The following is a 19,110-nucleotide window of genomic DNA, read 5'->3' on the forward strand; positions in this document are numbered from 1 at the left end:
AGTACCCCCTGGGTTTGGTCTTCGTCAATATACTTTAAAAGGCTAATTTTTTGTGGAAAATAATCCAGATACTAAAACAGAAACAAAAATAATAGAAATAATAATTATAATCAGAGTTTTGCTGCTAATGTACATTTTAGGTTTCACGTTTGTCTTTACTTTGTAATGTGTTTCTTGTTGTTTTTAGTTTGTATTTATGTAGGCCTATCTGAATTATGTCGCTTTTATTTTAAAATGGTTCCTAAGATTTATTCTGAAACAAACAAACTTTTTTTTTAATTTTCCCTGTTAAGATAAAATATTGTCTCGTTTCTCATTCTTCAAACTAAATTCTTTCTGTTGAAAACGATTCCAAGATGGATCCAGCAACAGACAAATTTTGTTTAATTTTCCCTTTTAAGATAAAATACTGCCTCGTTCTTCAAATTAGCCAACCTGTGGCCCCTAGTTTCCAGATTAATCTTAAATTTATTTGCGCCCGGATATCAAATTTCTTACTCCTAAAATTTAATTGTCCTGTCCTCTAGAGATGCGATTCCAGCACAGTGCACGTTCGACCTATCATGAACGGGTAGCAAATCACATAAGGGTAGGTTTAAGTTGTCTGTCTGAGCCAAGACCCAAGTCGACATGACCTGTTGCCCTGTCAACCATTATCAAGGGCATATCCAGGATTTTTGGTTGGAGTAGGGGGGGGACTGGTACAAAAAACACTTTAGAAAACCCATCAAAATTTGTTTACATGTATTTTCTTTTAATTTTACGAGCGAGGTAAAAATTGCTTTGGAGGGGGGGGGGGGGCTTTTTCAGCCCACTAACCCCCTCCCGGAAATGGCTTTGACCGTAATAATTAAAATAAGAACTTCTAATTTAGTGTGAGATAGGTGGTCTGGTAAGTAATGACGTCTATTATGTGGCTTCTTTCAGACTGACAAATCATTCTATAAAATATTTCCTGTTACTAAGACTATATATTTCTATATGGAATTCTATTGCATTCATGTTGATATATATTGGTTAAGGGTAGCTTCTGACGCTATCTATTTCTAACTATTGAGCCAGATTTTATGTCTCCTGATGATAAAAATATCTTCAGGGAAATTAAGGCCGCGTCAGTTAAGCGAGGTGGTAATATATGCTTCTAAAATAAATAATTAACAAGGAATTTAAAATGGAATTCCAGATTATACATTATGCTGTTGAGAGGGGGAGGGGATTTTTTAGCAAGAAATACAGTGTACAAGTTTCTGCTTGTACACTGACTTGAAAATAAGCTTCTTTAACGAATTATACAAATTATTACGTCTTACTTATTATTATACAATTATACAAATCACAAATTTTGCAGTTAGTGTTGAATGACATTCGAGTTCTCATAAATGGCAATTTTCTTCTCTGTTTTTTTTCTTTTGTACTTAAGGCCCTTTGGGTTTGACGATGAGCCATAAATTTACTTGGAAACTAAGGATTTGCGGATTTGGGGTCTAAAAGCCGGACGCACATTGCTTTTTTCTTGCACCGATTTCATTTATGTAGAATGATACATTAAAGAACACCCTGCGTGGTGATCGTGAAGAAATTATTTATAATACCCCCTCCCCCCAAAAAAGGCTTTCTTTTTGCAGGCCAGTCCTAACCTCAGCTGGAGGATATTGGGATTTTAAATATTAAAAAAATATAAAAAGAGCAGAAAAATGTTAGGAAAAGCTAAAAAAAAACTGATACAATAAATAAATGGAAAATATAATAATTGTAAAGTAGAAGGAACCTTATTTCTTTAATGAGGTTTTGTCCTGCAGGTTTTTTCTTCCATCCTTCTATCATTTGTTTCCATGATAATTTCTTTTTTTCTTCTTCCATTTTCTTGTATCCAAATTGTTAAGCCCTTCTGTAAAAAACGGCTCTTAATTTCGTATACAGATAATTATCTGCTTTTAACCATTTTATCAATTTATCCTCCTGGTTGAAAGACAATTTCTTTTTCTTATTTTCTGCTCTGCTGTTTAGTTTCAAATATACTAAATCTTTATATTCCCAGCATAATAGATGTTTAAATAAAACAATTGACTAACTTTTTCTCAATAATTATCACAAGATCTAATTTTTTGTCAACTTCTTCACCAAAATATTTTGCTTTATCTTCTTTACCAAGATGTTTTACAGGAATTCCAAGATCAAAGAGTATATAATTTCTCCCAATTTTATGGGAAAATCTGCCATCTTTTCTCTTAAATTTTTCATCCTCCAGCTTATCTTTGAGCTCATAGAGTCCTTTTCCCGAAAAAAAACTATATAAACCATAATAACTTTAGTGATTGAAAGAGATCTACTGGTTCTTGGATTATGGTTGCAAAAATGGGGTCTCCACCCAACGCTTGTTTTACTGCACTATGGTCCCATCGCGTTTGCAGAGCCATTATGTCGTAGCCTAGATAGTGCCAGGGTGTCTCTTTAACCAGCTTTAACGAGAATAACTAGACTTCCAAGATAATACCATCTCATTAATGGTAGAACAACGTTTAGGTAATTTGTGTGTGCATATCTCAAATCAGATAGGTGAAAAAAATACAGGAAATTAAAGAAAAACTACTGCAAAAGGTCATTCAAGTTTAAAAAAAAATATAGCATTCGGGTTATAAATTAAAAGAAATATTGGGTTGTTGTGATCATTATTGAAAGAATAGCATTAATGTAGTAAAACGCTAACTACGGCCCATAGTATCCAAAAGTTAGAAGGCGCGTTTTATAAGAAACTGCCTAGTGGAAAAATTTCTCAATAAATGCTGGAGCAAAGATAATAACTATTTGTCGTCACTGAGAGGAGGGGAGCTGGGTCTCTTATTTAAAAAAAAAATTGGGGAAGGGGAGGTTTACAAAGAAAAACTTTAAAAAAACTTTTCAAAAATTTGTTTTTAATACGTTTTTGTCACGTTTTTACGAGTCGGCAAATATTTTAGAGAGGGTAAGGGGTTCAAATCCAATAACCTTCCTGGACACTGTCTTTAGTCAGGAGCATTTAGCAATATAGGAATCAGAGATAATAATTGTTGCTCAAATTCAAGAGATTAATAATTTGGAATATACCTAGGCATATTTTAGAAAATGAAAAAAAAGAGCCATAGACCATTTATATATTTTATGTTGAATTGAAATAAAAATTACACCATAGCATCTCGATTGTTGAAAACTTTAAACTGGATGTTTACGGTGCCAAACTATGAGCAAAAATTAAAAGTATATTTTGCATTGTTAATATTGATGTCTCCTTATTATTTTCTCTCCTTTTTTGTTGTCCAGTAAAAATTTAATCTCATAGGTAAATTTAGAAAAGAGCGTTAAATTTTTTATGTCTTTGTGAAATTAAGAGCTGAAGTGGAAGCTTTTTTTCATTTTCTTTGGTTAAATTCTGAATTTAGCTACTTTTTTCTCTTCTTTAAGAAAATTCAGAAGAGAACTTGAACATTTTTACACTTCTTCGGGAAAACTCAGAATTAAAGTGTAGCTCCTTATCATCATGGCAAATATTCATGAACAAATTATAACTTTTTCTATCTTCTATGATAGATTTGGAACAGTACTTTAAATTTTTTCATCTCTTTGAGAAAAATTTGAACTGAAGTGGAACCTTTTTATTTTCTCAGGAAAAATTAGAATTGATCTGAGGACGACTACACTGAAGAAACTGATTGTGATATTAGTCATTCAGAGGAATCATCGCCGTTCCAACGAGAAAGTCCTCACCCATCAACTTCTAGCACTCCAGATGAATTTTTTCAAGAGAATTCAAACATTAGAAAAAGAAACCGGAATAAAACAGAGGGAAGTGCTGCATCTGAAACTGATGAAGCAATTCTGGCACACTTAAATGAAAAACAAAACAAAAGAGGAATCAAAATAAAGAAACAACTTTTAATGAAGATCAACATTTTCTTATGTCCCTTGTGTCATTTATGAGAAATATGCCAGCAGAGGCGAAATTACAGTGCCATGTAAAAATCATGAATGCTGTATTAGAACATACAAAACATAATTGAAATCCTTTTTATGTAATTTTATTATTATATTTTGATCTTTAGTCTTTTCATAATCTACTAAAATATTTTCTCTGTATATTCAGGCTATCTATAGATTTTTACTTAAAAGTCTCGATATATAGACTCATTTTTAAAAGGCCTGTAAAGCCTCATTGCTTCAAAAGCATAGGAGAAAGACAAAGGTCCCATGTAAAACACTGGTCTAGAAAAATATATGTTTTAGAAAAAGATTGTTTTTTAGATGGGGGGACTGATGAACCAGTTGGGCACACGTGACCACACAAAATTACGTAGAGTTGTAAGCATAATTTTTTGGAGAGTAAAATTTCCAAAATTTACATAATTAATGGTATATTTTAGGAATTGAAGATGAATTAAAAGTTGTGCAACTAATTAATTTAAAATTGTGAAAATTAGTAAAACCATAACATTTTTTATTTTTTCTGACATTTAAGCACAGAAAACATTCAGAAGCAAAACTAAAAATGTATCAAATACATATAAGCAACTTTAAAATACGCAAAAATAAATATAAGGAAATTTGTTATCTCAGTCAAGTCATAATTTACTAAAATATTTTCTCTATATATTCAGGGTATCTATACCCTGATATATAGACTATTTTTAAAAGGCCTGTAAAGCCCCATTGCTTCAAAAAGTATAGGAGAAAGACAAATGTCCCATGTAAAACACTGGTCTAGAAAAATATATGTTTTAGAAAAAGATTGTTTTTTAGATGGGGGGGGGACTGATGAAGCAGTTACACACGTGACCGCAAAAAATTATGTAGAGTTGTAAGTATAATTTTTTTGGAGAATAAAATTCCAAAATTTACATAATTAATGGTATATTTTGAGAATTAGAGATAGATTAAAAGCTTTGCAACTAATTAATACAAAATAGTGACAATTAGTAAATCTAGAAATATATGTATATATATATGTAAATATATATATATATATATATATATATATATATATATATATATATATATATATATATATATATATATATATATATATATATATATATATATATATATATATATATATATATATATATATATATATATATATATATATATATATATATATATATATATATATATATTCTTTCCCTTGCAGTCGTATTCCATTTTTTAATTAGACTATAAAACCCTGTCAGATGAAACAGCTGGTAAAACATATAAATTAACTAATTGAGATGCTTAAGATTATAAAATAAGTTAATCACTTCATTCACACAGTTTTTCCCAAAGCATAGGAAAACAGTAAATAAATTTTTGCTCAAAGTCTCAATATATAGACTCATTTTTAAAAGGCCTGTAAAGCCCCATTGCTTCAAAAAGTATAGGAGAAAGACAAATGTCCCATGTAAAACACTGGTCTAGAAAAATATATGTTTTAGAAAAAGATCGTATTTTAGATGGGGGCTGATGAAGCAGTTGGACACACATGACGACACGAAATTATGTAGATTTGTAAGTATAATTTTTCGGAGAATAAAATTCCAAAATTTACAAAATTAGTGGTATATTTTAGGAATTGAAGATAGATTAAAAGCTTTGCAAATAATTAACGCAAAATTGTGAAAATTTGTAAATCTAGAAAATTAGTAATAAAAAGCATAGGAGAAAGACAAAGGTCCCACGTAAAACACTGGTCTAGAAAAATATATATTTTAGAAAAAGATTGTTTTTTAGATGGGGGACTGATGAAGCAGTTGGGCACATGTGACCACACAAAATTATGTAGAGTTGTAAGTGCAAATTTTGTTAGAATAAAATACTAATATTGACATAATAAATGGTAATTTTAAGTAATTGAAGATAAACTAAAACTTTTGTAACCAATTGATTTAAAAGTGTGAAAATTAGTAAAACCATAAACATTTTTTATCATATCTAACAATTAAGCACATAAAACATTCATAAGCAAACTTAAAAATATCTCAAAGACATCTAAGCACCTTAAAAGTACGCATAAATACATATAAGGATACTTGTTATGCTTCTTTACTAACTACCCACCCCCCTCCCCAAAAGAAAGATCTTGGATATGGGTGTGATGTACACTATTTATGGACTATTTAAAATGAGCATCTCATTGCTTTTCTTGTTGCCAAGGAACAGCACCGTCTACAGATAAAAAATATTGCATTAATCTGTTTCTCAGATCTTGGTTTGTTCTGAAAAAATTATTGCTCCCAACTCTCTCAAGCTCAGAGACCCCACTTCGCAGTGATTGCTCCTGAATATCAGTTTGAGCTCCTCTAACTGAAACAATAAAATTGTAAAGGCACATAAAAGCAGTAATTATTGCCTTTACTTTTTCTGGCTGTGCCAAGATTTCAGTTCGAAATACTCTGAACCTCTGAACCAGTATACAAAAAGTATTTTCAATTAAACGTCGAGCTGTTGATATTCGGTAATTGAACATTTTTGTCCTTCTGACAGTCTGTTTCCAGGGAAGGGCCTCATAATGTAATTGCACAATAGAAAGGCTTCATCAGCAACAAAAAAAATATGGAAAATTTTCCATTGTTCCAGGCAATGGCAGAGGATCAGGAAGCTTAATGTTACCATTGTACATGCCTTTCCTAAGATCTGACCTGGCAAATACACCCCCATCACTCTCACTTCCATAGGCTCAAACATCTACATAAATAAATTTGTAGTTAGCATCACAAACAGCTAAAAGAATAACGCTAAAATAGTTTTTATAATTGTAGAATTGTGAGCCTGACATGTATGGGCACTGAATCCACATATGCTTGCCATCCAAAGCACCAATGCAATTTGGAAAAAACATTTTGCCTTAAAAGTGTCAGAGACACTTTTTAATGTATCTGATTGGGGCTCTTGCAGATGCATGGGACTCAAAACTTTGTATATTGTCTTCAGTGTATCAGATAATATCTATGAAACAGTTGAGTGGCCAACACAGAATTAATAATGGAGAGCTGCCATGGACATGCCAGCACTCAAACATCTCAGTGTCAAAGCAAGCTTCAGTTCTGGAGAGATTGCCTTTCTGAAATTTGTATTCTTTTTTTTTTATCAAAGGCCTTACTAAACTAAGTAATTCCACATACTCTGTTTTTGTCAATCTTACAAAATTTAGAAATTTCTTCTCATCATCTCTCATGAGTAAATCGTTGAGTAATGTTAGATGACCTTTCACAGCCCTTTCCCTTTCTTGTAAAATTGGGTGCACCCATAATCTTTTCCTCCTGAAAATAAATAGATTAATCATAAACAAAACTAAAGTAATATTTCTTTCATATTACGGTTAAAGCAATAAATGGATTGATCAATTCAGTTGCAACATAAACATAAGAATTGTCATGGATTGGTACTTGTCATAGAAACTAATGCTTTCACACAATTTGGTAATAATTGAAAATAATGTAAGTGATACTGAAGAGCAATGTTAAAGCTTAGAGCAATTACAACTGCACTCATAAAAGTGGTGAAAATGCAACTGTTAGTCAAATTTTATGCCAGTGCATTTTACCAGTCATACTAAAAAAAACTACATTCATAGTAACAACTATTTTTAAAGAAAAAGAGATGTGATTTGTGTTCCATGGGAAAAAACAGATTAATCTACGATTGATTGAACATAAAGTCTGGGAAGGGGTTTTAAGTCTTATAGATCTATTCATTTTTTACTTTTCAAATTATAAAGAATTTTGAATAAAAGGCCCTAGCTTTGAACCAAAAATTGGTTTAAAACACAGATCCAATGATTGGATCTGCCTTGTAAAGGCCAAGAGTATAAAAAATGCTGACAATACTATTCAATATTTTAAATACTATTCAATATTTTAAAAACAATTTAGAACAGGTTTTCTCCCGTCACAGAAACTTAGGATCTTGATAGGAAAGAAGGGTTGACGTTTAGAACATTCATCAATGCTGCAAAACAGCTTTTAGAGTTACCATGAAGTGACTTAACTTCAATTTAAAGGGATTAATTTGCATCAAATCATACCGTACTAATTATTGCAACCATTCACCATCTGAAAACAGGGGAGTTTAAGGATATTTTACTCAAATATAACATTTTAACTTATATGATCATGAGTCCTATTACTATTAGTAACTCCTGTTTTTGGCACCCTGCAGCTGACTTAGTTAATTTGTCAAAGTTATGAGGAAGCCATTTCCAGGTGTTGAATCACTAATAACTAAGAGAAATCAATGTTTGTATTTTAATCTACTTTCTGTTTGTGTGTCAAGTTTAATAAAGTTGAGTCTATGAGTCATGCATGTATGCTAAAATTGGTCTAACACTTTCTGCTTGTCATAAATTTAGTAGCCAATGTTTCATCTACCATGGGCTAATTAGAGCACTTGGATTTGGGTATTAATTTCAAGCATTACAGAAATAAGGTTGTGGCTTTCAAAATAAGGAAGGCTCAATTGCATAATACAACAATAACCGGAAGAATTGGTGGAAAAAGTAAAAAATCCAGTGACTTTTGATATTAAATCCAGCAGATACTGAAACATCATAAATTAGAATTGAGCAAAGCTGTGAAGCTGACAAAACTTCCTTGCACTTCATTAAAGCACAAGATCAATTTTGCAAGGTTTCACTTTTGTAACTCAAAGCTTTTTAAAGGTCATCAAAGGTCAGTACCCTCTAAAGGAAGAAAGAGTGGACGTAGGTACTTCAAAATACCCTCCCAGGATACACTTAAGTCTGTAGTAGCATACACTAGGTCCAGCCTATAGGAAATTCAGATAGACCCAATTAGTAGCATGTTATTAGGTTAAAACTGCATATGCAACTTTAGAATACCCTTTTGTTTTTTTCTTTTGCTGCCTTAAGTGAAGAATTAGCTCCAAATCTTCATCAGAACTACTTTCATCGTCATTAACCAAGATTGTGTTTTCCATTCTGATCTGATCTGATCTGAGAGATTTGAGTTTCCTCTTGACAGCAATGTCAGTTGAGACTTCTTTCAATATGACTAATTTTCTTCCTTCTCAGCACAACGCCATTAGCTGCAAATACTTTCAATACAGCAATAATTAATGCAACTCAGCTTCAATCTAAAAAAGAAAAGACAATCTTCCTTTATAGTAGGATTTTATTTTATTTTTTTTTTATTTTTTTTTTTTAACACGGACATGTATCATTGCTAAAACCATCAATCAAACCTATTATACACACAATATCAATCCCTTTTTCAACACTGACAATACAGCAATTACATTACTATCACCATCAGATAAAATCTTTTTCTCTACCACTTTCCTGTATAAACTTAATAAACAGGTCTGTCATCCTATACTTCAAAGAATCATCATCAATCAAAATTCCTAAAGCAAGTGCTACTGAAAATTCTCCTAAGTGTTCCTTTTTGCACAAATTCATCATTTCTTTTCTCAAATTTTCATACTCCTTGCATTCAAAAGCATTATTGAAAATACTTTCTATTTCACTACAATTATCACACAGAGGACTATCAGTTTTGCCTATGATAAACAACCTATGCTTAATACCTACATGGGTCGACCAAAAACGGAACATTAAGCAACCATATTTTCTTTTTAATCTACTATAATTTTTCATATCAAAGCCATGCTTCTTTTTCTGGGTAAAAGCTATATTATTGCTATTCTGCCTCAGGTCTTCAACATGTATTTGGTAAATTTTTTTAACCATCTCTCTAATCTGTTTGTATTTTTCTGTATGAGGTCTAAGGGCCATATTTTGTGATGTCAGTTTGGTATCTGTGTCTGGTTTTTCAGTACCTGACACCCCCACATGGGCTGGACAACACAAAAATTGTATCACTATTCCTTTCCCAACAATCTTCAGAATTGAACTATAGCACTTATGGACCTCATCATTTTGTTTACTTGGAAAATTCTTTAGGGACTGGAGGGCAGATTTTGAGTCACTGCATATGAGGAACTTAGATTGGTTTTCATCACTTTCACTAGTTTTCCTCAATACCCAATCTAGTGCACTTTCAATTGCTTTTATTTCTGCATCAAAAACAATTGATTCTTTACTTAGTGACTTTGTTATCACTGTATTTAATTCTGGAACCACTGCTGAACAACCCACTCCTAAACCATTTACTTTTGAGCCATCTGTATATATTTTATCATATTCCTGGTACTTGCTATTCAAAACTGAGAGGAATTCATATCTCATTATTAGGGGGTTATTTTACATTTTTTCCATGTAATCAATCTGACACTCAATCTGAACCCAATCCCAGGGGGGAATTTTTGGTGGTTTTTTATAACGTAGTATTTGGGGAATAGGTACCTCTATACCTTCCTGAGTTAGTAGTTGTTCAAATTTTTCAAAAGGAATTAGATGTTTCCTTGTTCTATGGTGATTTCTGGTGTGGGTCAGACCAGGTTTAATTATCAATTTCTTAACTGGGTGATTAAAATCTGCTTTCCATAGATGGTTCATGTATACTATAAGCATTTTTTCCCGTCTTGTGTTGAGTTTCTCCACTCCAGACTCACCCACGAGAAAAGGAATTGGGGTGCTCTGTTGAGCTCCAAATACTAATCTTAGGGCTGTATTCTGTATTGTATCAAGTTTTCTGAGAGTAGATTCTGGGGCAATGCTGTATATCAAACTCCCATAATCAATTTTAGGTCTTATGTATTTGATATAAAATTGTCTTGCTGTAACTATGTTGACACCATGCTTCCCACATGAAAGCATCTTCATCAAATTCAGTCGCTTTGCACAGTATTCTTTTAGATATTTGACATGTTGACTAAATTGAAGTTTATCATCAATGTGTATTCCAAGGACTTTATGACAATTGGTTACAAGCAGTTCCTCTCCAAATAGAGTAAGTAGGGAGGTCTAATATTCCTCTTAGATGTGAACAACATAACTTTGGCTTTGGATGGTTCAAAATCAAGATCTATTCCTAGGGATCATAACTCTATTTGGTCTAATGTTTCTAGGACAACTTTTTCTACTTCTTCCACTGTTTTTTGGATTGTTAATGTATTATTATCATCTGCAAAAATTCCTCCTTTGCAGTTATTGTCTTCTAGAGGGATATCAAATTCTCCTTTCTTGTCCTACAGTCACAGCAATTTTTCTATCTGACAGGTAGCTCAGTGTGAATTTCATCAAATTTCCAATAAATTTTGCTTTAGATAAACCTTGTAGTATCTTTCTGTGAACCAAATTATCAAAAGCTCATTTAACATCCAAGAACACTGCAATCATTACTTTGCCATTATCAAGTGCATCAATGATGTCTCTCTGCATCATGACCAGGTTATCTACTGTATTTCTCTATCTGCAAAAACCTGTCGGAATATCCTGCAGCAGGTTAGCTTCATCTGTTGCAAATCTCAGTCTTCCCTTTTCTAGCTTTTCATATATCTTACCTTCAACTGGGAGCAGAGTTATAAAACGACGATTTTCTGCTTTGTATGGTGTATTTGGTTTTGGGATCATGATAGATGTGCCATTTTTTCAAATTGTAGGGAAATTGCCCTCCTTCCACAATCTTTTGATGAGCTGTAGCAGAACATCCTTCCATTCGTCAGTCAACCTTTTAAAGAATACAGGGTATATGTTGTCACCGCCAGATGAAGTCTGTGGTAGTGTCTTTAGAACAATTTCAAAATCTAATTTTTAGAAGGGTTTGTTGAAATTTGATACTGATTTTTGCATAGAAAGTTTTCTTGCTTTAGTGAAAGTTGCTGAATGTGGGCTGGTTCCTTCAAATGGATCTTTCTTACCTTTTGTCTGGTGGAGGTGACTTGCTCCTGCCTCAGCTTTTGTTTTGTTATCAGCAATCACTTGTCCTTGGTAGGTTGTTGGCCCCTGCGGATGGTGGTACAATTCTCTCCTATTCATCTTTCTTATGAAGGTATACACTTTTCCAAATGGATCCCTGAAGTTGAGATTTGAAACAAAATGCTTCCAAGATTCTGTTTTAGCTTGATTCATTGTTTTTCTAAATTCTGCCTGTGCCAATATCTTTTTTCCATAATTTTCAATTGTCAGACTCTTTTTCCAATTGTATGAAGCTTGGGTTAGTTTCTTCTTATTTAAGCTACACTGTTCGTCCCACCATATTGGTTTATTCCTAGTCTTGTTGCCCAATGTCTTGATGGGGATAGTCTTCTTAGCCACTTCCATCAGTAGATCTTGTAATCTTTCAATTTTCTTCTCTGTAGTCATAATTGTTGCCAGTTCTTCTTCAAGACTTATCCTTGTAAGTTCTTCCTGGAAGTAATCCCAGTTAACTTTCTTCAATTTAAAGGTAGGGCGTATTGGTGGGATTTGACTTCTTAGTGTAGATTCTTTATACTCAATTATCACTGGCTCATGATCACTGGTTAAGGTTGGTTCAGGAGTTAAACTTATATTTAGTTGATTGATTATTGCTACTGCAGAGAATGTCAGATCAATGGTAGAGAATACTCCTGTAATTGGGTTTCTTCGAGTATGAAGTTCAAGTGGGGTCACAAGGCCAATGTCATCATTCTTATCCAGAGCACTTAGGATACCTATACCACTACGATTATGAGATCCACATAAATACCAGGCATCTGAATGGGCAATAAAGTCACCAGTAATAATAAAAGGCTCTTTGGCTTTAATCAGTTTTTTCACTTTATTGAAAATGTCCTCTGTTTGTGGCTCATTTCCATTGGGGTTATATATACTAACAATAACTATTGTATCCCTCTTACCCAGGAATACTCGGCAAGCTACCATCTCAATTTTAGAACTTGTGATGTCTTCAATATCTAGTTTTTGAAACATTAAGGCCTTTTTAAGGCAAATTAATATTCCTCCTCTTGACTGTTCTGCTCCATCTTTTCTTATTACTTAATAATTTCTAAGTCTCCATGAATTCTGGGGTTGTAGCCATGTTTTTTGAAAGCATCCGATATCAATTTTTTCTCTTTCTAAATAGCACTCTAATAAATCCTTTTTGCCTTTCATAATAGATTGGATGTTAAAAGATAGCAACTTCATTCTGGTTTATTTGCTAGATTCCAAACTTCTTCTACATTGATTTCAACTTTGAACAGTGAGTGCATAAGTTGACATAACTTCACTATCCTATCTTTCATTTCTAATTCCTTGATGTCTATCACTTCTGGCACTTTGGATACAAATAACACTAGCTGTTGAAGGGTGTTTTTTGGTTCAAGGGGGGGTTACTCTTTCACAGCCTTCTTATTCAGTGCATCTGCATACCTCCGGTATGTATTAGCTGCTCTTTTCATTGGTATGTTTTGGGCAACTGCAATTTTTATGATTTCACGGTTTTGTTGGCGGGCTGGGCAGCTACCAGATGTTGTTGAATGGTTTTTCCCACAGTTAGCACAGACAAACTTTTCGTATTTTCCTGACACTTTGGTTTCTAGTTTTAAGGGACACTCATTAGAAGAGTGTTTGTTTGCACATCTCAAGTATACAGTATGTGGTGACCTACACTTTTCTTGGGTATGGCCATACTTTTGGCATTTAAAGCACTTAATAATGGGTCGGTTGTATCTCTCAATACTTCTTATCCTCGTATATATCGAAATACACTGCAAAAGAGAGTTACTCTCAAATGCAACGCAAATACTCAGGCTATCTTCTAATTTTTTGGTCTCTTGGTTGTATGTTCAACCTCTTTAATTCCTTAATCTCAATATTAGTTTCTACCCTGAAGTCTGTAAGCAGTTCGTCCTTTAAACAATCTAGTGCTATTTGATTCATTACACCATAGCTGACCTGTCTTTTCTCTTCAGGTGCTACATCAACAACATCTAGCTTCTGAATTTTCATTAAAGTCTCCAATGCAGTTTGTGATTGAACATATACTGATAGTCAATTTTTATCATAGTTTGAGTAAAAGCCAAATTTTTCTGTTTGGAGAATTTTCTTGAGTTCTAGAGTAATTGCTCTGTCTGATGGAAGTTTTACCTGTGATGTGAAAACCACTGTTAGATTAGTCCCTGACACACTGCTTTTAAACTCACTAGCTGCCTCTATTCTGTTATTTTTAGCTCTGAATTTCTCTGGAAATCTTTCATCTATTGGAGGTTTAACAATTTTTGAAGTTTCTTGCTCAAGAGGTGAGCCACTTCTCTTACCACTCCTTTTCAGTAATTCACTGATCCCTTCAGCCTCCATATGATTTACAACATTTGTGATGTCCTCCTCTTCTTCCTGGGGGAGAGGAGGATAATCAACTGACAACCCTGAAAATCTAGTATGGACACTAACTGAGGGTACAAATTGTAAATTTTGGGTTTGGGTTGCATGACATAAATGACCTTGAAGACTTGGATATAGCAGAGGTGCATAATAAACTGTGGGGGGCCCTTGAGTATCTTGATATGTTGAGTGAGGAAATTGTATAGGTGTTTGATGGGGCTGTCCGGAGCATACTGAACATGGATGGGAGTGAGATGGTGAGTATGTTCTGTATGGTGGTGATAATGATATTAGTGGAGGAAACAATCCTACTAGTGCTGATGTTGATCCTGTTTGTGTATGGTTTGTCTGTTGTGGATGGCTAGTTCCCACTGTGACACTTCCCCCAGAGGGAACCCCCATCAGAGGGTGAGAATTCATTAATCGATCTTAATCCAAATATTGTAAATGCTCTTACCCGAAATCAAAACTTCAGAATGCGAAATAGTCTAGAAAATAAGCCTGGGCAACAATTTTTTAATTTTACCGCGTTGTCCGTTTTTCCGTTTTCCATTCTCACATTCAAAATTTTTGCTTAATTCTAAGTGTTATTTTGAAATAATAAAAATACTACTTATGTTTCAATGTGAACTGGAAAATTTCAATGTTAAGGTTCGATCAGACGCGTAGGATTTTCCTCATATGGTTGAAAGGAAATCCTCATAGGTTGAAAGGAATTCCGTTCAGACGTCGTTTTGACAGATTTTTAAAGTCTTATAGCAAGAAATTTGAAATATTACAAAATGTCTTTGAATTCTGACCTTGAAGATTTAGTAATGTGTCGGTAGGTAGGATTTGCGAATTTGATCCTATTAAGGGGGAGAAAAAAAAGGGTTTAGCATTTGCGAATTAGACTTTACGAACCATATTAATTGATTAATAGGAATAAAAAAAAACAGAGCTAGATAACATTTGCGAATTAGATTGTATGATGAAAAAAAAGGGTATAGCATTTGCGAATTGGGGACTATCAGTTAAGGTAGCCCCTTGCCATGGAGCATAGCAATCTAAGTGGTCATTGGCTGGTCCAGTGAATGTGTAATTGAACCAGCATATCTGATGATGGAAGACCGGAAAAAAATATGACTTGACCTAGCTTTACTTCTTCGATGTTTACTGTATAATAAACTATTTCTGTAAAATCTGAGCTAATAAAGGTTTTTGGCCGTAAACTCTAGTTTTTTGTAAGAAAATTATTGAAAATACAATTCTATGGTTCAAATCTGAAACTTAAGTCTATTTTTGGATTGAAAAATAAAACTATTTCCGTAAAATCTGAGCTAAAAAGGGTTTTTGACCGTAAACTCTAGTTTTTTGTAAGAAAATTATGGAAAATACAGTTCATTGGCTCATAGGTGAAAATTAAGTCCAGTTACGGATCGAAAAATAAACTATTTGTGTAAAATCTGAGCTAACAAAGGTTTTTGGCCGTAAACTCTAGTTTTTTGTAAGAAAATTATGGAAAATACAACTCTATGGTTCAAATCTGAAACTTGATTCTATTTGTGGATCGAAAAATAAACTATTTCCATAAAATCTGAGCTAATAAGGGTCTTTGACTGTAAACTCTAGTTTTTTGTAAGAAAATTAAGGAAAATACAATTCATCGGCTCATAGGTGAAAATTAAGTCCAGTTATGGATCGCAAAATAAACTATTTCTGTAAAATCTGAGCTAATAACACACAAACACACACACAGATACGAAACACACATAGAGACGACACACACGCAAAGACAACAAACAAAGAGACAAAACACACACAGAGACGCACAGAGACAACAAACGCACAGAGACGACACACACACAGAGACGACACACACATAGAGACGACACACGCACAGAGACGACACACACAAAAAGACAACAAGCAGAGAAACAACACACACACACAGACGACACACACACAGAGACGACACACACACACACAGAGAAGACACACGCACAGAGACGAAACACAGACACACAGAGACGACACACACACACAGATACGACATACACACAGAGATAACAAACACACAGAGATGACACATGCACAGGGACGACACAAACACAGAGACAAAACACACACACAGAAGACACACACATAGCGATGACACACGCACAGAGACGACACGCACACACAGAGAGACGACACACACACAGAGAGAAGACACACGCACAGAGACGACACATACACACACACAGAGACGACACACACACACAGAGATGACACACACACACAGACGAAACACACATAGAGACGACACACGCACAGAGACGATACATACACAGAAACAACACACACAGAGAAACGAGACACTCAAAGTGACAACTTACACATAGAGACGACACACGCACAGAGACGACAAACACACAGAGACGACACACATAGAGAGACGACACACACACACAAAGACGACAAACACACAGAGACAACACACACAAAGAGACGACACACACACAGATACGAAACACACAAAGAGACGACACACGCACAGAGACGACACACACACACAGAGCCGACTCACACACAGAGAGGACAAACACACAGAGACGACAGACACAAAGAGACGACTCACACACAGAGAGGACAAACACACAGACAAGAAACACACACACAGAGACGACACACACATAGAGACAACACAGACACAGAGATGACAGACACACAGAGACGACACACACACAGAGATAACACATACACAGAGGTGACACACACACAGAGACGACAAACATACAGAGAAGACACAAAAACAGAGACGACAAACCCACATAGAGACGACACACACACACAAAGACAACAAAGTCAGAGACAACACACGAACAGAGACGACACACGCACAGAGACGACACACACAGATACGAAACACACATAGAGACGATACACGCACAGAGACGACACACACACACAAAGACAACAAGAGACAACACAGAGACAACACGCACACAGAGACAACACACACACACAAACACAGGCGACGCACACATAGTGACGACACACGCACATAGACTACACACACACACACAGAGACGACAACACACACAGAGAACATACACGCACAGAGACGACACGCACACAGAGACAACACACACACAGAGACGAGAGCGACACGCACACAGAGACGACACACGCACACAGAGACGCTTACACACATATCAACGACACACACACAGAGATGACGCACACACATAGACGACACACACACAGAGAAGACACACGCACAGAGACGACACATACACACAGAGACGACAAACACCCACAGATGACACACACACACAGATACAAAACACCAATAGCGATGACACACGCACAGAGACGATACACACACACACAGAGACAACACACACAGAATGACGAGACACACACAGATACGACACACACACACAACGACTACAAATGCACATAGACGAAACACACACAGAGACGACACGCACACAGAGAGACAAGACACACGCACAGAGACGACACACACACAGAGACGAAACACACACACACAGACGAAACACCCATAGAGACGACATACGCACAGAGACGATACACACACACACAGACAACACACACAGAATGACGAGACACACACAGAAATGACAAACACACACAGAGACGACACACACATAGAGACAACACAGACACAGAGACGACACACACACAGAGACGAAACACACACAAAGACGACACAGTCACAGAGTCGACACACCCATAGAGACGACAAACAGACAGAGAAGACACAAAAACAGAGACGACACATCCACATAGAGACGACACACACACACAAAGACAGCAAACACAGAGACAACACACGCACGGAGACGACACACACAGAGAGATGACACACACACAGATACGAAACACACATAGAGACTATACACGCACAGAGACGACACACACACAGAAAGACAACAAGAGACAACACACACACAATACGCACACACAAAGAACACACAAACACAAACAGTGACAACACACACATAGCGACGACAAACACACATAGACGACACACACACAGAGACGACACACACACAGAGAGAACACACACGCACAGAGACGACACGCACATAGAGACAACACACGCACAGAGAAGAAACGCCAATCGAAAAGACAGATGAACAGACATGACACACACACAGAAACAACACACACACAGATATATCACACGCGCACAGAAATGACACACACACACAGACACAACACACACACACACACACGACACACACATCGACGACAAACATAGAGAGACAACACACACACAGAGACGACACACACACAGAGAAGACACATGCACAGAGACGACACACACACACAGAGACGACACACGAACAGAGATTTCACACACAAACGAAACACCCATAGAGACGACACACGCACAGAGACGACACACGCACAGAGACGATACACACACACACAAAGAGACAACACACGCAGAAAGACAGACACACACACAGAAATGAAAAAGACCAATAGAGACCACGCACGCCAAGAGATGACACACACAGAGATAAAAAACACACATAGATAAAACACTCGATTAGATAGAACCCACACACAGAAACGACACACACACAGAGTTAAAACACACAAAGAGACGACACACACACAGAGACTACACACTCAAAGAAACGACTTACACATAGAGATGACACACGCACACACACAGACGACAAACACACAGAGACGAAACACATAGAGAGACGACACACACACACAGAGAGATGACAAACACACAGAGACAACACACACACATAGAAGACAAACACACAGATACGAAACACACACACAGATGAAACACGCACAGAGTCGACACACACAAAGCCCACACACACACAGATAGTAAAAACACACAGAGACGACACACACAAAGAGATGACTCACACACAGAGAGG

General features: G+C 35.5%; 1 pseudogene; it reads right to left on the minus strand.

Annotated features, from left to right (window-relative positions):
• Positions 1–1,707: 1,707 nt before the first annotated feature.
• LOC148947790 (galactosylceramide sulfotransferase-like) lies at positions 1,708–2,541 on the minus strand (annotated as a pseudogene).
• Positions 2,542–19,110: the final 16,569 nt, after the last annotated feature.

This window comes from Artemia sp. Qi Xiang Cuo, chromosome 10, assembly GCF_049724085.1.
Source record: "Artemia sp. Qi Xiang Cuo chromosome 10, ASM4972408v1, whole genome shotgun sequence".
Lineage (NCBI taxonomy): Eukaryota > Metazoa > Arthropoda > Branchiopoda > Anostraca > Artemiidae > Artemia > Artemia sp. Qi Xiang Cuo.